The sequence below is a fragment of the Schistocerca serialis genome, chromosome 4, assembly GCF_023864345.2.
Source record: "Schistocerca serialis cubense isolate TAMUIC-IGC-003099 chromosome 4, iqSchSeri2.2, whole genome shotgun sequence".
NCBI lineage: Eukaryota > Metazoa > Arthropoda > Insecta > Orthoptera > Acrididae > Schistocerca > Schistocerca serialis.
The window spans coordinates 496,656,402-496,678,128 of NC_064641.1; the positions used below are offsets into that span (position 1 = coordinate 496,656,402).

At 43.2% G+C, this 21,727-nt stretch overlaps 1 non-coding gene across 1 annotated transcript; it reads right to left on the reverse strand.

The window, feature by feature from the left end:
* Positions 1 to 1,538: 1,538 nt before the first annotated feature.
* On the reverse strand, positions 1,539 to 1,613 carry Trnad-guc (transfer RNA aspartic acid (anticodon GUC)). Its single transcript has one exon. It is a non-coding gene; the product is annotated as a tRNA-Asp (tRNA).
* Between the last annotated feature and the right edge of the window lie 20,114 nt (positions 1,614 to 21,727).

A 21,727-nucleotide genomic window follows, 5' to 3' on the forward strand; every position in this document is an offset into this window, starting at 1 on the left:
CGTGATTTTACACGGCTACGGGGTAAACCGCACATGAGGGTGAGGGGTGAGTGTAGGGTGATGGTCCCGCCACCTCTCACCAAATCTCACCAAGGGGGGGGGGGGGGGGGTCAAAATTTTAAGGAAAACCTCTCACATAATTGTTGGACGTCCCCTTATGTATCGATCTCATACAGACCGTACCGACAAAGTTATACAAAAACAATGGCATAGAGTGGCGAGAACAGTCATCCTAGACATGTTCAATAGCTCAGTGGAACAGGAAGAAATGTTAATATACGGTAGCATTAAAAGTGACTTCTGTCATGTATTTCAGACATTTCTCTCTTTATTTATTCTGATCAACGCTAAACTGATACACAATATTTTTTGCACAACACAAACTGACTTTCAAAAATCCCTTCAAAAGAATGGCCCTGACTAACATTAACCTATACGTTTCACAAATCACTTACCTCACAAAAATCTTCGTTAGTCGAACTACTGCAATACAGCGAGCGCCACTACTGCCAGCTAAATAAAAGATTCAAACTACCGAAGGCACTAACTACTGATAGGCATAGTTAGGAAATGAAAGATTTTGGTAGAGAACAAGCAATGTATTTACCATAATAGTATCCAAAAGTCATTATATATATATATATATATATATATATATATATATATATATATATATATATATCAGTCCATGATATCCAATATTACATATTTACTCTTTCTGATGGACACACACCCAGATCGACCGCTCTCAAAATTCCGCCATCTGTCTCCCCACATCCACCACTGCTGGCGGCTCACCTCCAACGGTGCAACGCTACGTGCTGTTAACAGCCAACAGCCCAACACTACAATAGCAAATATTGCAACAATGCCGACCAGCCTCAGACTGCACACAGCACAGTCAGTGATTTTCATACAGAGCGCTACGTGGCGTTACCAATATAAAAACATAAACATCCTACTTACAGTTCCACTGAATTTAGGTTGCAATACATATCCAAAGATAAAGCTGCCTGCACCAGATTCACTAGCATGGGTAGCTGATTCCAACTAGTCTTCGGACTGAAGGCCACAACCAACAACACACTAATCGTTATTGGAACTGTTGGAACTACACTGATCCGCCGGAAGACTATCACCACATACCTACAGTCCGTATATCTACCTTTGGCACGGGTAACAGCGGCGACGCATCGTGTCATGGAAGCAATGAGGCCTTGGGAGGAAGTAGGTACGACATCTACACACACGACTCAAGGAATTGCCGTAAATTCCAGGGATGGGGGCGATGAACTGTGATCCCACGTCCAGTCACATTCCAGACTTGTTTGATTGGGTTCAGATCTGGCGGGTTGGGAGGCCAGCACATCAACTAGAAATGAAATGAAATGTCGTGTGACGAGGGCCTCCCGTCGGGTAGACCGTTCGCCTGGTGCAAGTCTTTCGATTTGGCGCCACTTCGGCGACTTGCGCGTCGATAGGGATTAAATGATGATGATTAGGACAACACAACACCCAGTCCCTGAGCGGAGAAAATCTCCGACCCAGCCGGGAATCGAACCCGGGCCCTTTAGATTGACAGTCTGCCGCTCTGACCACTCAGCTACCGGGGGCGGACACATCAACTAGAACTCACCACTGTGTTCCTCGAACGACTTCGTCACACTCCTGGCCTTGTCCTGGCCTTGTGACACAGGCATCTTGTTGAAAAATGCCACTGATGTCAGGAAACATGAGTGTCATGAAGGGGTGTTAGTAGTCTGCGAGCAGTGTGCGATACTGGGATACTCCGTGGCCGTGGCGTGCACGAGCTTCGTTGGACCCATGGATGAACACATGGATGTTCCTCAGGGCATAAAGGGGCCACCACCAGCTTGTCTCCGTCCCGCAGCACATGTGGCAAAGAGCTGTTCCTCTCTTGCAGACAATGGATTCGCGCCCTCGCATCGGCATAATGAAAAATGTATTCAGATTCTTCCGACCACGCAACGCTGTGTCACTGCGGAGGCCCATCGTCAGGAGTGTTCGGTGCATTCTGTGTTCAGGCACACTTGTGTTCTGCCCAGCATTAAAGTCTCACGTTACACTACTGGCCATTAAAATTGCCACACCACGAAGATGACGTGCTACAGACGCGAAATTTAACCAACAGGAAGAATATGCTGTGATATGCAAATGATTAGCTTTTCAGAGCATTCACACAAGGTTGGCGCCGGTAGCGACACCTACAACGTGCTGACATGAGGAAAGTTTCCAACCGATTTCTCATACACAAACAGCAGGACCAACGTTGCCTGGTGAAACGTTGCTGTGATGTCTCGTGTAAGGAGGAGAAATGTGTACCATGCCGTTTCCGACTTTGATAAAGGTCGGATCGTAGCCTATCGCTATTGTGGTTTATCGCAACGCGACATTGCTGCTCGCGTTGGTCGAGATCTAATGACTGTTAGCAGAATATGGATTCGATGGGTTCAGGAGGGTAATACGGAACGCCGTGCTGGATTCCAACGGCCTCGTATCACCAGCAGTCGAGATGACAGGCATCTTATTCCCATGGCTGTAACGGATCGTGCAGCCGCGTCTCGATCCCTGAGTCAACAGATGGGGACGTATTCAAGACAACAACCATCTACACGAACAGTTCGACGATGTTTGCAGCAGCATGGACAATAAGCTCGGAGACCATGGCTGCGGTTACCCTTGACGCTGCATCACAGGTTCTGGCTGATCCGTCTACTACGAGAGAAGCAGCTATGAGGTTTGGCAGGCATGTTATTAAGCAATTATTGCAATCTAAGGAACAATATTTTGCGCTACACATGGAAGCACTGTATACTACCTGACCATGACATTATTGAATGTGACCTCCCATGAGCGTTTTTACCAGTGAGTGAATGGTGTTGTTATAGCAGCAATGTACAGTGGTCACTGAGGAAACTGCACTGCATTCTGAATGATTTCAAGGCAGTTATGTATATACTATCAAGTGGTTTAGCGTGGCCTCGTGAAATGTCACTATAAAAGCTCACCACAAGCCGACAGAAGAACCCTCACTTCCAGATGCAGTAACGTTGTGATCGACTAATAGTTCAGTATGACTTTGAGTTACGATGTTTGCAAGGAGAGTTTCCCTGTGGTCGTAGAAAGGAATTATATTAGTCGACCACAATATTAAGGCACATAGGAATAACGGCGCTTCGTTGATCTTGTAGTGAGTCAGCGCGTAATCAGAGGTTTGCGGAGGGAAGGAAGAACGGTGCAACTACATTTCTGCGATGAAATCTGCGCTAAATTTGGTGATTAGAGTTATGGAGTGGACAGTCCATCACACAATTGAAAGAGGCCAAGTTCTTCATCTGCTGTATCTGCTTCACTGGAATCCTTTCCATCTTCATCCACCGTGTCAGTTTCCATATGATTTATGTGACCTGTAAATCAGATCTCATTTGGATTTCATACATATGAACCATGTTTAATTAGCGGTCGAACGAGTGTTCTGTAATTTTTACCAGTGACTTGTAGCTTACTGTTTTCTTTTCCGCTTGAAATTTCTATGTTCTGCTGCTCTAATGTATTTTTGTGATAAGACTGACTCTACGTGTCACCTCTTAGTTTTATATTCTGTGAAGTTTACGAAATTTCTGGAAGTAATGCAAGTCTATATATACACACATTTAGCCTAATGCTAATGTCTTAATTTATAAACTCTCAGCCATTCGCACGTTGGTTGCATATCGTACCCATCGAAAAAAAAAAAAAAAAAAAAGAAAACAGGAACACGCAAGAGATTGCCAACTCACTTACTAAACAGGTGTAGTCGGTCTTACATGTGTTTTAAATGCGGCATAGAGTGCATCGATGCTGTCTTAAAAATTTCTGTCGCCTGCCAGTAATGCAATAAAAGAGCTACAGACGGAGCGCAGCCAGGCCAGGCGATAACCCCTGAGAATCTGAATGCCCGCTGGCACAGTAACACATTTTTGTTGCAGGTTACGCAACAGCGCCGAACTTGACCGGACACAGGGGCAACGTTCGACCCTTCCCTTCACTGTTATCGCAGCCGGTCAAGGGTAACGCCTGCGTCACGGGACCGAGACTGCCCCACCAAGACTGTTCCTCTTACTGGACCCACTGCACACTGGTGTTCTTAAAGCCTTATGTACGGAGATACTCCGCAAAGAAAATTGTCGCACGGTCGATTAAGGGCAGACTGGATTTTTCTTATGTGAAAGTACACTGATGACACAAAACATTACAGTCATCTGTTTGATAGGGTATGAGTCCAGCTCTGAATTGTAATGGAGCAGCGATTCTATATGGCATGGATTCAACAAATCTTTGAGAAGTTTCCTAAAGTATGTGACACAAAACGTCTACCAACAGGATACATAACACTCTTAAACTAGCAGCCAGTGGTTTGCGAAAGCAGAACTGCCTCCCATAGTGTCGACAGATGTGCTCTATCGACTTCAGGTCAGCCGAATCTGGTGGCCAAGATATCAACGACAGTTCAGTGTCAAGCTCCACAAATGATTGCAGTATTATTTCGATTTTGTGAGACGGACGTTTATCCTGGTATAAGATCCCACTGCCGTCGGGGAAGACGTCAACCATGCAGCGTTGCGGGTGGTACAAATTACGTACGTGCTGAAAGGGTACAGTACCACCCGTCATTGAAAATAGGTACAACATTCTTCGTTATTCTTGTCAGAACACATATTTTTTTGTAATAATAACTCATTTTCACTTAATACACCGAAGCCGGATACCAGTGTAGGAAAGAAGGACAATTTATTTATTTAATTGATCACATTCAATTTGGTGAGATCTGTGAAATGGATGAATGTATGGTCGTTTGCTAACCGCAGATAGTGAACGTGCAATATTTGATCATCTTTGAGATGGTCCTTTGGTCACCTTTGGTGGAACCAAAGAGAAGAAATTTACCTGAGCTTTGAGCGCCTGAAATGTGGCTGTCCAGTACGGTAGCATGGTGGTCCCCCACCTTGCGGGAGGTGCGAGATGACCTGAAGAACGGCCATGTTTCAGCACTCTGGCACTGGATCTTGTGTTGGTAAGACCTGTCTTAGGTACGCTCCGTAAAAACAAAAGAGTGGAGAAAATGGTATGCATGGGAAATACTTAAGAGTAGTTTGGAATAATTATTTCTCTATTTCAGGAACTTTTAGGGGGGGGGGGGGGAATTTAATGACAGGCAGGTAATATTAAGGGGATCGTAGTAATCTTCGGAAGTGACCAACGGTCACAGTGAAACCACGTGTAGCAATAAGTTGAAATACTTGCGAGTGCTAGTACTAAGTCGGAACACATGCGAGTGCTAGTACTAACTTGAAATACTTCCGAGTGCTAAAGTTAAGCTGAATTACTGGCGTGTGTACTATAAGTTGGAAATATATAAGAAATGGCATGTGCAGGACTTGAAATTAGAGACGAGTACTTCCACGTGGTGAGTACTGTGTGAGTCTCAATCTGTGTATGGGACAAAGGATAAAGAGAAGTACTCGTCCATGGTATCAGTTGAGGACTCGCGTGTGTGACGAATATGTTCTTAATATTACTTTGCGTGTTATGTTTTCGTGTGACGCTGGATTCAAACTCTAATACTCTGAGAGTGAAGCAAGGTGAGTCAGCCGTCTATCCAGCAACGCCACTTGGCTTGCATTGCACAGGAAGACGTGCATATATCCTCCAGAGTTCGTAGTAGGAAACAAAAGTTACGAAGTGAGGCATTGTCGTGTGAAACTGGAATGAATACTGATTGAAGTGGGATAGCTGAATGTGATGTGATTCTAACGTTATGACTATTCTTTGTGTTGTATTGTATGTTGCCAGTGTGATGTATTTCATGTAATTTAAGTGTGTGTGGTTTGCATGGGAGAGTAGTAAGATAGGTTCAGAGGCAGTGGGTTATGCATGTTCCTTTTTGTACCGCTCGGTCTGGAGTAAATTTTCGTGATGATGGGTGTGAGAGTCGAAGTGTGAAATATAGCAAAAGATCCACCACCCTATCCACAAAGTGCACTGTAGCGTTAGATAATTACGAGACAATAAGATAGAGAATCACCAATGTAAAGCCATGTCCACTGGGCGGAGTTTCTCATATGTAATTATTGTATAAAAATGTAATAATAGAATAACAGAGTTTATCGGAATAAAAAAAAAGATAGTGAAAAGAAATAGATTGGTGGCCTTGTTCTTTGAATAGTGTGTAGTCATGATATCCAGAATTTATAATGTGTGCGCCATTCACATTCAGTGCGATGGCCACGTGTTGATCAAAGCCGTTGAGTAAGAAAGAAAATGTGGTATTGCGTAGTGAACATTCAGAGTTGTGTAAATTATTAACAGTCAGATGTGCGTCATCCGTTTCCGTTGCGTAATATTCAAACATGAGAATAATTTGTAACTTAATTGTGAGTACTAGAGCTCATAATCAGTCACTGATGTTTTGCGATAAATAAGAATAAATCCACTCGCTTGGCAGACCACTCATCTCGCAGGCCTGACTGCTTGATGCCACAGTATGAGCAAGGCATGTGGGTGCCTCTCAGTGCAGTCCAAAGCTGTCACGATGCTTTCGAGTACAAGCACAGATCCAATGAAAGCCCACGCGAGTGCCACTCACAGCATAATAATGCCCCTAAAAGCTGCGTCGGTAGCGTGGTGCATGTTTCGAGCAGTTTTTCTCCTGGATGAAGGCGTATCCAGACACGAACATCGATCTGATATTACACTCCAATGTACCACTCCATGTGCTGTGACCATTTGCAAAGCACGAAATCCCGCTATGATTGTCTGCGGAGAGACTGGTAATTGACGGATCTGGCTAGATCGTTTGACTGCTATATTTGCAGAAGAGTTCTTGGATGAGAATCGACAGTATTGTTTTGTTCAGTCAGACTAAGTGCAAAGAGTAGAACTCTGACACTACATACCACATCCCCATTGGCTTAGCTACAGATTGCTCTTAGAGATTGCCCTAAGCTCATGCGCCTGGAATGGAAGCATACAGCTCTATTAGTCTTCATCTCCATCCAACTGGTTCCTGACGCCTTCTTCGACAGTAGAGCCAAAGAAAAAGTCTCAAAATGTGATTTCAGAATTAGCTAGTAAGTTATATGCCAACGGCCTTTCTGCATTGGTAACACCCGTTCCCGCGTAATCATCGAAGTTAAACGCTCTCGGGCTTGGCTAGCACTTGGATGGATCACCGCCTGCGTCCGCCGAGTGCTGTTGGCAAATGAGGTGCACTCAGCCCTTGTGCGGCTAATGAGGAGCTACTTGATGGAGAAGTAGCGGCACCGGTGACGAAAACTGACAACGGCCGGAAGAGCGGTGTGCTGACCACATGCCCCTTCGTATTTGCATCCGGTGACCCCTCAGAGCTCAGGATGACATGGTTGACGGTCGGTACCGTTGGGCCTCCAAGCCCTGTTGGGACGGTGTTTATTTATTTTTTAGTTAGTTATGTATTACATGCGTCACTTTGCACAATATTGTTAAGATGTGCGACAAGTGATTTACAGAATACTGACATGACTGCTATTCAACTACGCTAGCATATTGACCATTTAAAGATGGATTCACGTAACAGAGAGCAATATTTAGTTTTATAGGTCAAGTAAGTGTGTAACACTTTTACGCTAAACCAGCTAGTAGTACGCAAATAAACATTCACATTTAGAATAGAATGACTTGCCCATTGGCATGGACTGAAATCCGGAAAGACTAACGACTTCCCCGATGACGAGTCCCCATTGAGTTGTAAAATCTACGATATACATACCCACAACAGACTCTTGCCTAACTCGACCTACCAAATTTCTTTTAAACTCAGTGGTATGCCTTTGGTTTTTCAGCTGCTGTATGGAATCTTTCTGTTTCTGTAACTGGATCCATAGTTTTATGTTCCATTTGCTCTTTTTGATTTCGCTCGAAAGTGGTAGTCTATGCCTTGGGTCTACACTTACTCCTCTTCCCACGTTCCAAAGTAAATTACTGCAATATATATAAACAACTGATCTGAATGGAAATATCATAATAATACACCCTCTTGCTAAGACACGCAGATAAATGACTAATAGAATTTCATTCAAACTACATTCTGGGTGGAGTAAATAGCAAAGAGACGTCCAAAGAAACGAGGCTTGTAATTCTGCCGACTGAGTAATTCACTAAGTACAAGCAGCTACCGTGAAGAAATCCTGACGTATTACGTAGGTATTAATGTTACTGGTATTTTGTCATCTCATTAAGCAGATAAAAGCGACTGTGACAATAAAGATGCATAATGACTTCATTGTACATATCAGCATTTTTAATGCACAATGCCAGACACAAAAAGTGAAGCACCCAAAAGAGTGACAAACTCCCTATTGGCTTCTGTCTCGCGATCTCCGGCCGACGTTCATCTGATGATCTTACTGACGTTTCGCCAGCACGAGTGGCTGGCATTGTCAAAGCTTCACCCTCCATTGCCGGTGGTGAAGGATTGTAACTTATGACAGATAGTCTACAATCTAGTTATAAAATACGGACCCACTTGCGAAAGTTCTTCACTTCCTTAGTGCTGAGCGAGTTGAATGACGCTCCAGGGAGCTGGGAAAATAATGTCAGCCGTTGCACATACCCCCTCTCTAAATGGGTGGAGCATAAATGCATCAACTTTCGCAAGGCTTCCACTATTAGCGTTCACAAAATTCATTTCTATTGTTACTTAAAAGTTGTGATTGCGCTTTCCATCACTAAATAGCTAAACTGTTTGCAGAAAAAGTGCGTAAAAACCTCGTAACCTCGGCTAATACTCCTATATCACACGTGTAGATTCGCTTTACTCCTAGCCTGTAAAGTCACCAGAGCATCAGCCAATAACAGAGCGATTTCGACCACGTGACCAGATCCTGTCATTTGATGACTTTTTAGTCTTAATTACATAAATAACAGATATTTTGTGAGAACATTAATCGTAAATGGTATTCAAATGTTGTAATCAATCAGGATAACAACAATCTGAACATTATTTTTAACATAGGAAAACAGCCTATACTCCACAAGAGGATGGATATGCATAGTGTAGACAGTCTCTTCAGCAGATTTTCTGCTACTTCCTGAGCGCTCTGTCAATAGAACGCAGTCTTTGGTTCGCCCTCTCCATTTTCATGCGATGGTTCAAATTAAGCTGTTCGTAACTGGATCAACGGCGTCATCAATTACGATTGCAGTGGGCACGGAGTCATCTATATTGGACGGTTAATCGATATGTCACCTGATCGGATGAGTTACATCTTTTGTTGCATGGGGTCGATAGCTGTGTCCGGATGCGCCTTCATCCAGGCGAACGTCTACATCTCTTCCTGTCTCCCTCTCTCCACCTCTATCTGTCCATCACCTGCTCTGTCCATCCTCTCCTCCACGTCTCTCTCCATCTCCTCCTTCCCCTCTCTACCCCTCTCTCTGTCCATCACCTCCTCCCATCTCTCTCCTCTCTGTCCATGTTCTCTTCCCTCGTCTCTCACCATCTCGTCCAGCCCCCCCCCCCCCCCCCCGCCCAACCGTCGCCTTCTCTCCCATTTCTACGTCTATATTCTCCTCCTCTCTCTTTCTGTCTTCTCCTTTGCTCTCTCTAGGTCCATTTCTTTCCACTCGTCTGTCCATATCCTCTCCATCACCTCTCTCTGACCTTGAGCCTTGTTTATTTTTACTGCAAATTCAGATCCTACAGTAGTATTCTAATCATAAGCCGTAAGCCATAAATACAACTATCTGTTTGTTAATAACATTTCACTATTTTCAAGGGCGCTTAATAAGAAATGCAGTTCTTTTTGTCGAAGGAGGTTGGTTTTATTCAGAATTTTAATACCTTATATTATTTCTCACTTTTCTGGCTTCAAAATCCCAGTTTTCAGCGTAATCTTCATTCCATGCGACAGCCTTACGCCACCTTACTGGGAGGGCCTGTACCATCTACTGGTGGACGTGGGGGCCAACGTCTTGCTGCATCAATAACCTTCCCATCATCCACGTACTGCTTCCTGTTGAGTGCATCCTTCACTGAACCAAAGAGATGTAAGTCGGATGGTGCGAGAACCGGGCTGTAGAGTGAATGAGGAAGAACAGACCAACGTCGTTTTGTGAACACCTCTTTGATGCACAGACTTGTGTGAAGCCTTGCGTTGTCCTGGAGAACGAGAAGTTCGTCTGCATTTTTGTGGGTACGAACACTCTGAAGTCGTTTCTGCAGATTCCTGAGGGTAGCGCAGTACACTTCCGGGTTGATCATTGCACCATAAGAGAGAACGTCGAACTGAACAATCGCTTCAGACTCCCAGAAGATCGTCGCCAGGTGTTTACCATTGAGGGTGCGACTTTGAACATTTTCTTCGGAGGAGAGGTGGTGACTGGTGTGGCGCCACTCCATGAATTGCTGTTTTGTTTCCGGTTCAAAGTGATGAAACCCTGTTTCATATCCTGCGACGATATTTGGCTGAAATTGTCACAGTCAGGCTCGTATCACGCAAACAACTCTGCACAGACGATCTTTCATTGTTCTTTATTGTCTTCTGAGAGATGACAAGGAACCCAGCGGTCGCAAACCTTTGAGCCCCCTCCCCCCCCCCCCTCCCCCCGCACTAATAGACGAATGTGTCAGTGTCACCAACAGGGACGTCCATTTGTGCATCGATGTGTTTGATTGTAATCCGTCGATCACCTCGAATGAGACTGTCCGCACGTTCCAGCATTGCAAGAGTCACATCCCTGTGTTGTCAGCCGGCACATCGGACACTGGACAGGTTTGTGCAACCTTGTTTCGATGACGACACACGGTTCGCCCAACGACACACCGTGCGTTTGTTCAGTGCCAGATCTCCTTAGACATTCTGCAAGCGCCTATGAATATCTGCGAAGCTCTGGTTTTCCGCCAAAAAGAATTTAATGACAGCTCTCTGTTTGGAACACGCCTCCGTTATATACGCCATTTTTAAGGCTAAGTTTAGCGCCACAATGAACTGGAACTTCATGAAACTGCAGGGGCTGAAGCGGGAATATTCTACGATTCTCACAAAAAATTCCATTTTTTTTTCAGTCTAAAGTGGCCGACAGAAAAACTGTCTTGCATTACTTATTGGAAGTTCCTCGTAGATTATACACTACTGGCCATTAAAATTGCTACACCAAGAAGAAATGCAAATGATAAACGGGTATTCATTGGACAGATATACTAGAACAGACATTTGATTACATTTTCACGCAATTTGGGTGCATAAATCCTGAGAAATCAGTACCCAGAACAGCTTCAACACGATACCACAGTTCATGAAGAGTAGTGACTGGCATATTGTGAAGAGCCAGTTGTTCGGCCACCATTGACCAGACGTTTTCTGGAGAATGGAGAACGTGCTGGCCAGGACAGCAGCCGAACATTTTCTGTATCCAGAAAGGCCCGTACAGGACATACAACATACGGTCGTGCATTATCCTGCTGAAATGTACGGTTTCGCAGGGATCGAATGAAGGGTAGAGCCACACATCTGAAATGTAACGTCCACTGTTCAAAGTGCCGTCAATGCGAACAAGAGGTGACCGAGACGTGTAACCAATGTCACCCCATACCATCACGCCGGGTGATACGCCAGTATGGCGATGACGAATACACACTTCCAATGCGCGTTTACCGCGATGTCGCCAAACACGGATGCGACAATCATGATGCTGTAAACAGAACCTGGATTCATACGAAAAAATGACATTTTGCCATTCGTGCACCCGTGTCCGTTGTTGAGCGCACCATCGCAGGCACTCCTGTCTGTGATGCAGTGTCGAGGGTAATCGCAGCCATGGTCTTCGAGCTGATAGCCCATGCTGCTGCAAACGTCGTCGAACTGTTACGCGCAGATGGTTGTTGTCTTGCAAACGTCCCCATCTGTTGACTCATGGATCGAGAAGTGGCTGCACGATCCGTTACAAAATGGTTCAAATGGCTCTGAGCACTATGCGACTTAACTTCTGAGGTCATCAGTCGCCTAGAACTTAGAACTAATTAAACCTAACTAACCTAAGGACATCACACACATCTATGGCCGAGGCAGGATTCGAACCTGCGACCGTAGCGGTCGCCCGGCTCCAGACTGTAGCGCCCAGAACCGCGATCCGTTACAGCCATGCGGATAAGATGGGTATCATCTCGAGCGCTAGTGATACGAGGCGATTGGGATCCAGCACGGCGTTCCGTGTTACGCTCCTGAACCCACCGATTCCGAATTTTCCTAACAGTCATTGGATCTCGACCAACGCAGGCAGCAATTTCGTGATGTGATAAACCGCAATCGCCATAGGCTACAATCTGACCTTTATCAAAGTCGGAAACGTGATGGTACGCATTTCTCCTCCTTACACGAGGCTTCACAACAACGTTTCACCAGGCAACGCCGGTCAACTGCTGTTTGTGTATGAGAAATCAGTTGCCAACTTTCCTCAGGTCAGCACGTTGCAGGGGTCGCCACCGGCGCCAACCTTGTGTGAATGCTCTGAAAATCTAATCATTTGCATATCACAGCATCTTATTCCTGTCGGTTAAATTTCGCGTCTGTAGCACGTCATCTTCGTGGTGTAGCAATTTTAATGGCCAGTAGTATATGCGGGGTGCTCGAAAAGTCTCTCCGCAGTGCCGTATGACTGTTAGTCGCGCGGCCACAGTCTGGAAACGCGCGATCGCTACGGTCGCAGGTTCGAATCCTGCCTCGGGCATGGATATGTGCGATGTCCTTAGGTCACTTAGGTTTAAGTAATTCTAAGTTCTAAGGGACTGATGACCTCAGAAGTTAGGTCCCATAGTGCTCAGAGCCATTAGTTAGCCGCGCGTGCCATATGATTTTTCGCCTGCCTGGGTTACTTCCCTTCAGGTGGAGTCTCCTAACATTGCACTGTTTCGTTTATCTCAGCCAGCGTCAGTAGTATCGTTGGTGTGTGCCGTTTTGTGTTGACGTGAACATTTGAGTTTAATTCCCTTGTTCGTTTGTTTCGTTTTTGTTACCGTTAAAGTGCTAACCATTGAAGAACGTGTGCTTTTAGTCAAACAAGTGTTCAAAGCTGGCGGTAAATACACAGTTTCAGTTCCTCAAACATTTAATTCAGTTTTCTCCGAGACAACACTCCCACATCGCGGTACTGTGCGAGATTTGATTAACAAATTTCGAAGTACGGTTTCAGTGACAGATGCACCGCGAAATGGCCGTCGTAGCATTTTGTCTGAGGATAAACTACTCGATATTTCCGATAAAATGTCCATGAGTCCCAACAAGTCAGTAAGAAAACTCACCAAGGAAATCGATGTTAGTGTCGGAACGGTCCACACAGCTGTAAGGAAAAAATTAGAACTTTTCCCATACAAAGTGACAGTCGTGCAAGAACTGAAAAATGCTGATCATGGCAAGAGACTGCATTATTGTCAATGGCTCAAAAATTTCGTTCAACAAAATGGAAGGCATATTGTTAAAATCACATGGCTCCGAGCACTATGGGTCTTAATATCTGAGGTCATCAGTCCCCTAGAACTTAGAACTACTAAAACCTAACTAACCTAAGGACATCACACATATCCATGCCCGAGGCAGGACTGAAGCGTCTAGAACCGCTCGGCCACACCGGCCGGCTCATATTCTTAATTAAATGTTTTTCACTGATGAGGCGTGGTTTCATTTATCCGCTACATGAACTCGCAAAATTCTCGTATGTGAAGTACTGCAAATCCATTATGTATTCATGAGGAATCACTTCATTCTGTGAAAATAGGAGTTTGGATTACAATTTCTAGACGTCGGGTTGTGGGTTCCATGTTTTTCAATGAAACAATAAACGCACAACGATACTGCAGTAATATTCTGTACCCATTCGCAGGAGAACTTGTGTCAAGTGAAATACTGAATGGTTATTTTCAACAAGATGGTGCAACAGCGCATACAACTCGCGTTTCTATGTTACTCCTTGCTGATGTTTTTGGTGATCGTATAATTTCACAGTGACTTGGCCTCCACCATCGCCTGACCTAGCCGGCCGCGGTGGTCTCGCGGTTCTAGGCGCTCAGTCCGGAACCGCCCGACCGCTATGGTCGCAGGTTCGAATCCTGCCTCGGTCATGGATGTGTGTGATGTCCTTAGGTTAGTTAGGTTTAAGTAGTTCTTAGTTCTAGGGGACTGATGACCACAGATGTTAATTCCCATAGTGCTCAGAGCCATTTGAACCATTTGAACCTGACCTAACACTACCTGACTTTTTCTTCTGGCGTGCAACGAAAGCAATTGTCTATAAAAACCGTCCAAAATCCATCGATGAATTGAAAACTGCAGTATCCGCTTTCAGGCTTCTGTTACAGAAGAAATGTTACAGCTTGTGTTTGGAAACATTATTAGACGAATTGAATTGTGTATTCAACAACAGGGGGGGGGGGGGGGCACTTTCAACGTTTAATGTGAAAATTTGTAAGCAAAAAATGAATATTCAATAAATTAATAACTTGTATTTCACTGAGTTTCATTTCGGTATATTCACTGCAGCATCCGGCACACGAGGCTGATAATCATACGGCACTGCGGAGAGACTTTTTGAACACCCCGTATTTATATATTGCATATATTTAAATATGTAGCTGATGTCTGCTCGAGTGTTCATTAGAAAATTATGTAAAAATTTGAGGTAAATGGGTTAAGAACTTCTCGAGGTTTTCGGTAATAGCGTTCTCCCTTTATATAATATATATTTATACATAATATACATTTAAAAATGTGTGGAAACGCGTGACTTCCATTACGTATAAAACTCGCGTATTCGAATGCAAAGTTGTGTCAAAATTTAGATTCCAGATTTTGAACAAACGAACTACATTTCTATTTATATAGGTTCCGTGCAAGTACACACAGGTTATTGCTCACAAATTACTTGACAATTACTGAAACGAGCTCTTACAGTGGTAACTTTCAGCGTCACTGATCTTTAGAATACTTCTCGTCAATGTGATCTGCACATTAAATTTAACAGCAAACTTTCGTTTTGTTGTTTGAGTATTACGTGACTCTATTAAGTAAGTAGCGGAATGCTACCCGTTCCCTCTTACACACATGCGCCTTGCGCTGCCTGTCCCCGTGTAGTGCGCCTTCCCGCCTCTCTCTCACTCTCTCTCTCTCTATCCTCTCCGTCTAGCAGGCGCCGAGTGCGGCCACGGTCCAGCGCTCGGAGCCGTGCATGCATTTTGCACGCCTTTCTAATTTGTTAATGCGGCCGCGCATAAAAAGTGCAGCGTGTCGCCCGCTTTAAATGGCCGTCGCCGTTTCCCCGACAATTACACGGCCTGCGACTATTCCGGGCTGCGTGGTTGCCGGGCAACGGGCCGCCTGACGTCACAGATTACGCACGCTATCGCCCGCACATGCCTGCAACTCGCTCGCACGTGGCCAGCCGTACTCCAGGTGAACTTGACGCCGCAAACGTGTATAGTGGTAAATATAACCTTCCTTGTATCACGTAACTTGAATATGACTTGCAATTACCATCGAGTTAAATGTAAAACAGCCCACTAATACTATTTAAACAATTTTGTTGTTCGGCCCCTCTATCTACGCTTGCATAACATAACTACTCTGCAAATCACACTTAAGGTTCATCGAACAATGTTCACACTAATTCTCTATTATTCCACACTCTAACAGTGCGAGGAAAAAACATACACTTGTATATTTCCGTGCGAGCTCTGAGTTCCCTAATTTTTTATCATTATGATTCCTCCCTGTGTAGGGCGGCGCCAACAAAATATTTTCGCATTCGGAAGACAAAGTTGGTGACTGAAGCTTTGTGAGGAGATCCCGCCCCAACGAGAAACACCCTTGTTTTAATGATTTCCCCCCCAAATCCTGTACAATGTCCGTGAAATACTCTCTCCTATTTCTCGATAGTACAAAACTCACTGCCCTTCTTTGAGCTTTCTCGATGTCCTCCGTTAATCGTATCTGGTAAGGATCCCACACCGCGCAGCAGTACTCCAAAAGAGGACGGACAAGCACAGTGTAACCACTCTCTTTAGTAGATCTGTTGCATCTTCTAAGTGTTCTGCCAATAAGACGCAGACTTTGGTTGACGTTCCCCACAGCATTTTCTACGTATTCTTTTAAGTTTAAGCCGTACATGATTGTAGTTCCTAGGTATTTAGTGAAATTTAAGGGCTTTAGATTTGACAGATTTATCGCGTAACCGAAGTTTAACGGATTACTTTTAGCATTCATGTGGATGACCTCACCCTTTTCGTTATTTAGGGATTTCCGGTTTTCGCACCATATATCTTTTCTAAGTTGTTTTACAGTTGGCTCGGATCTTTATGACTTTACTAAATGATAAATGACAGCATCATCTGCAAAGAACGTAAGACGGCAACTCATATTGTCTCCTAAATATTTTATGTAGATAATACACAGCAGAGGGCCTATAACGCTACCTTGTGGAACCCTAGTAATTACTTCCGTGTTTTTATTACCACCTGTGACTCCTCTGACAGGAAACCACCAATCCAGTCGCGTAATTGAGACGATATGCCATTAGCACGAGGTTTAAAAGGCCTTTGTGAGGAGTAGCGTCAAAAGGCTTCTGGAAATTTAGAAATACGGAATCAATTTGAAGTCCCTGTCGAAAGCACTTAACACTTCTTGTCAATAAAGATCTGGTTGTGTTTCACAAGAACGATACTTTCTAAATCCATGTTGACCATGTGCCAATAGACCGTTCTCTTCGAGGTAATTCATAATGTTCGAACACAATATATGTTCCAGAATCCTGCTGCATGTCGACGTTATTGATATGAGCTGGAACGTAGTAGATTGTTTCTTTTGACTTTCTTGAATATTGGTGTGACCTGTGCAACTTTCCAGTCTTTGAGTGAGAAATCTCTGCGGTCGTTTATGATTGTTAAGTACGAAGCTATTCCATCAGGACACCCTGAAATGAAACTAATTGGTACACAGTTGAACCGGAAGGCTTGCTTTTATTAAGTGATTTAAGTTGTTTCACTACTCCAACGATATCTACTTCTAACTTACCCATGTTGGCAGCTGTTCTTGACTTCAATCCTGGAATATTTACTTCGTCGTCTTTGGTGAAGGAATTGCGGAAAACTGTGTTTAGAAACTCTGCTTTAGCAACACTGTCATCGATAGCATTTGCATTGCTATTGCACAGAGAAAACATTGGTTGTGTCTTGCCGCTAGCGTACTTCACATACGACCAGAATCTCTTTGGATTTTCTGCCAGGTTTCAAGTCAAAATTTCGTTGTGGAAACTATTATAAACATCCCGAAAAGAAGTTCGCGCTAAATTTAGAGCTTTTGTAAAAGATCGCAAATCTTGGGGATTTTGCATTCCTTTAAATTTGGCAAGTTTTTTCCTTGTTTGTGCAACAGTATTTTGACCTATTTTGTGTACCATGCGGATCACCTCCGTCTTTTGTTAAGTAGCGAGCGCTGATATTTCCCTACAGGGGAACAGCAACCATGAGAATTTAAAATTGTATGACATCCACAAGTATCATGCCATATTTTCCTTATTTTTACATGTTTCACTCGACCAACGCGATCTTTTTCAGAAGTGTGGAAATACAATGTACTACGCCACCATACAATTAGATAAATTCACAAATGCAACTTACAGCGTGATGACTTACATTACGTAGCCGAAGGCCGCACGTTACAGATATCGAGCTGTGTATAACGCTGTCATCATATCTAACATGGAGTAAGTTGCTTGTGTCCAATTAACGTAAACTATCTACTCAAGTAAATTCTAACATTAAACAACAAGCCCTAACAAAATGCTCTTTGGTTGAAATTACGTCATGAAGCCTAAAATAAAACAATACAATACAAAAAACACTAATATCGTTAAACTATGGAAAGGTATCTGCCACTTTTTCGGGCGTTCACACATACAAGTCTAAAAAAATACCTGGTTATTAAAATAATTTTGAAAAGACAATTACAAATCAAAATTATAATTGCCACTTTTACGGGCGTTAATACACACATGTGTACAGCAGGTTGTTAATCCCACTGACAGTAACCAATGTTCTTGTTGTGGTTTTCAGTTCTAAGACTTATTTGATGAAGTTCTCTACGATACTTTATCCTGTGCAAGCGTCTTCATCTCCGAGTAACTACTGCAACCTAGATCCTTCTGAATATGCTTGCTGTATGCATCATTTGGTCTCCCTCCATGATTTTTTCTCCCCCGCCGCTCCCCAACCCCTTTCCCCCAAACATACTTCCCTCCAGTACTAAATTGGTGATCCCTTGATGTCTCAAAATGTGTTCCACAAACCGATCCCTTCTTCTAGTTAGCTTGTGCCCCATCTAATCTTCAGTAGTATTCTGTAGCACCACATTTCAATAGCTTCTATTCTCTTATTGTTGAAACTGTTTACCGTCCATGTTTCACTTCCATACACTTCACACAAGCACTTTCAAAAAAAGACTTCCTGGCACTTAAATCTGTATCTGACGTTAACAAATTACTCTTCTTCAGAAACGCTTTTCTTGCCATTGCCAGTCTACATTTTATATAGCGTACCTTAAACGTACCTCTTAGACAAGGTGGCACGAGTCCTCTTCCTTCTACATCTATTACAAAGAAAATGTTACATGCGACTCACGACTGCTCTATAATTTTAATCTGAAATGTTACGTATTTCCCAAATTGTTAATGATTTTGTCTAAAACGCGGATTACATTTTGGCAATTTTTTCTGCCTTTCACACATTTCCTTTTTACGTAGCATACTCATATATTTTATTTACTTCCTTCGTAAGCATTCACGTTAGATTCTGTAAGTTTACATATTCAAAAAAGGAAATAGAATCAATTTAGACATATACACACATAAAAAATGAAAATGAAACACTTTTTCCCAGGAACGAGAAACTGCTAGAGTATTTTCTTGTGGCTTGAACAACCACTCCTAATTGCAAGAATTGGGGAAGTATAGACATTGACATAGGTGATTCATTGTCTGTATTCTCCACATGCACTCAATGTTGGTCCTTGTAAATATTCCCATTTCGTTAGACTGTTCTTACGTTTGCCAACGTCCGGCCGTAACTTCATCAGTGATCTGCGTATGGTCCAGCCTAAGTTGTGTCTGGCTGCTAAGCATTCTGCTGGCCTTAACTCTAGTTGGAGATAGCTCATTCTTGCTGCCCACAGTTTTTCTCTGGGTTTCTTGGCTGATGTATTTAATGCAGGTGTTGACTGTAGGAAGTTCTTCATAAACCTGAGATGACTTCAGTGCTCAACTTTCGATCGGTAAGAGGTCTCCTTATCTGTATGGGCAAGTAGTGAACATTGCGATGAATATCTTCCCCTCCGATCCGTGCCTCTGACGTCATATGACGACATATGAATCGATTGAAGCTTTCTAATTACGGAAATGTTGCGTTTTCGCTAACATTCTCTTCATATTTAACACACGAAGCAAAAATGTATGGCAACTCAGAAATGTTGTTACACATGACAGAGAAACCTCCGACGCTTATTTTTGTGCATGTTTCGCATAAACATCGCAAATCAACGGTCAAAATCCACCACTACTGTTAAATTTTTGTTATTATTCCCCACAAACCGGCGCTACCAGCTTCATCCCACAGGGCCATTTCGAGGTGTCTTCGTAAGCACAAGTAAAATATGAATCATACTTACAAGCGCCTAAGCTGTTCGTATGTTATGGTGTTACAGGCATAGTCATCCAAGTCTAGAGATTCTTGCGTCCAAACGTGTTTGCTTAGAATGCCACAAGCAAACTCATAGACAACATACTCTACTACATTAACTATTAAATATGAATCATATTTACAGGCGCATACTGACACATTCATCTGAAAATGCCCTGCGTGCTCAAAGGGGATGACAATGATGGTGCGGTTTAACAGCCACCACCTTTGCCTAGAGTTCTGATCGACTTTTCATTAATTAAAACTGGAAACGATTGTACCGCTCGTTTCTTGCTCATATGGCGTGGCTCTGTAGTTAAGTGATAAAGTGCCAGGCTGCACACAGATAACGGTTTGGCTCCGCGATCAATTCTAGGAATTTTTTGTGTCACTTATTACTTCTTGCGGTATTTTTTAACGTAAAAAGTCCAGTGTTGCACAGTGGTTCGTATTCCGTGTTAGACAGGAGTTCTCTTTATAACTCGGTCGGGTGGTTGGTTGAAAGGTTGGCGGAAGACAAGGATGCATTACCTCCAGCAGGACAACGCCTAAAAGCAGTTTAGTGTCACACTAACGTTCGGGTTGACGGCAGCTTCAGTTGAGGTAAATACATACCTGACGAACTTCCAATGAATCTGTCACCATCTATCCGAGGTTTGTGTGAAAAATATCGCGTGTTTCACAAGGAGTTTTGAAAGTAAGGACGATGTGTAAATACGATGCTCATAATTATGTTCTGTTTCGGAACATATCCTTGATAAGCGCCTGTTAATATTTGTTATCATTAAGTTATATGTTTTCATGGATTGGTTACTACGTTTTATGTTTCACGTTACAATAATTTTCAATATATTTTCAGCATTTCACATTAATATCCAGCCGCAAAGTGCAGTTTAAATATGACTACATTGTAAATTTACAACATTTCTCAATCAACTCAATGAGAGCAATGAAGTTCGAAGCTTCTGATGTCTTCTTGTGGCCGGTTTTGGACTCTTAGAAGAACATCTTGTGTTGAAACTTCCTGGCAGATAAAATCTGTGTGCCTCATCGAGACTCGAAATTGGGATCTTTGCTCTACCGACTGAGCTACTCAAGCATGACTGACAACCCCTCTTCACAGCTTTAATTCTGCCAGTACCTTTCAATCTGCCAGGAAGTTTCGTATCTGCGCACACTCCGCTGCAGAGGGTAAATTTCATTCTGGAAATATGCTGTGTTGCTTGGCTTAGTGTGTTTTTGCGTTCTCTTATGAGAATTTATTTATTTATTTGCACGTCAAGATCTGTAGCACCAAATTGAGGAGAAAATCTCCAAGGCCATGGAACGTGTCAGTACATGAAATTGCAACATAAAAGTAATATCGGATAAAAATATAATGTTTATCAACCCGAAAAAATTCAAGCCGTAAGTTTAAGTAAACGCATTCAATAATACAAGAAGAATAAGCTTAATTTTTCAAGGAACTCCTCGACAGAACAGGAGTGACCCAAGAGGATACTCTTCAGTTTCGTTTGAAAGAGCGTGGAGTAATGCAAAGATTTTTTAATTCCAGTGATAGCTTATTGAAAATGGATGCAGCAGTATACTGCACACCTTTTTGCACAGGAGTTAAGGAAGTCCGATCCAAAAATGCAGGTTTGATTTCTGCCGGGTATTAACTGAGTGAAAGCTGCTTATTCTTGGGAATAAGCTAATATTGTAAACAAGGAACGACACTAAGGAATTTATACATTGAGTGGCCAATGATAAAAAACCCAGACTCATGAACAGTGGTCGACAAGATGTTCGTGAACATACACCACTTTTTGCTTGGACTGCCTGTTCTGAGCCGAAAATATCCTTTTAGAATGGGAAGAGTTATCCCAAAATACAATAACATACGACATAAGCGAATGAAAATAGGCAAAGTAGACCAATTTTGGTGTCGAACAATTGTTCATTTCAGATACCATTCGAATGGTAAAAATGGCA